This window comes from Leptodactylus fuscus, chromosome 1 (genome assembly GCF_031893055.1).
Source record: "Leptodactylus fuscus isolate aLepFus1 chromosome 1, aLepFus1.hap2, whole genome shotgun sequence".
Lineage (NCBI taxonomy): Eukaryota > Metazoa > Chordata > Amphibia > Anura > Leptodactylidae > Leptodactylus > Leptodactylus fuscus.
In genome coordinates, this window is record NC_134265.1 from 359,362,615 (window position 1) to 359,363,617 (window position 1,003).

The following is a 1,003-nucleotide window of genomic DNA, read 5'->3' on the forward strand; positions in this document are numbered from 1 at the left end:
AACTGGATTCACGTCTGCAAATCACTGGCTGCACCCCTGAGCGCAAAGCCCGAGCTCAAAGGACATGGAGGCCACTAGAACCTGCCTAAATCCTAAAATACACCCCAATAACACACTGCACCTGCCTGATACATCTAACTACACTGCACCCCAATACTACACTGCACCTGCCTGATGTGCTGCCACTGCTAGAATATTCTCTACCATACGCTAAGCAATTTGCACTCAAATCGCACTGTTCTTTATCCACTGTACTGGAACCATATTCTACCCAGGACCCTCACACTGCACTTTGCATTTATTATATTCTCCCCAGGACCCCCACACTGCACCCTGCACTTACTATATTCCCGGCAAGACCCCACACTGCACCCTGCACTTACTATATTCTCCGCAGGACCCCCACACTGCACTCTGCACTTATTATAGTCTCTCCCAGGACCCCCACACTGCACTCTGCACTTACTATATTCTCCGCAGGACCCCCTTACGGTACCCTGCACTTACTATATTCTCCCCAGGACCCCCACACGGTACCCTGCACTTACTATATTCTCCCCAGGACCCCCACACGGTACCCTGCACTTACTATATTCTCCGCAGGACCCCCACACTGCACTCTGCACTTATTATAGTCTCTCCCAGGACCCCCACACTGCACCCTGCACTTACTATATTCTCCGCAGGACCCCCTTACGGTACCCTGCACTTATTATACTCTCCCCAGGACCCCCACACTGCACCCTGCACTTACTATATTCTCCGCAGGACCCCCTTACGGTACCCTGCACTTACTATATTCTCCGCAGGACCCCCTTACGGTACCCTGCACTTATTATACTCTCCCCAGGACCCCCACACGGTACCCTGCACTTACTATATTCTCTCCCAGGACCCCCACACTGCACCCTTCACTTATTTTACTCCCCCGGGACCCACACACTACAGCCCCTGACACCTGTTCCTTCCCCTCCATAAGGACCAGTGTATACCCTCAGGTTGT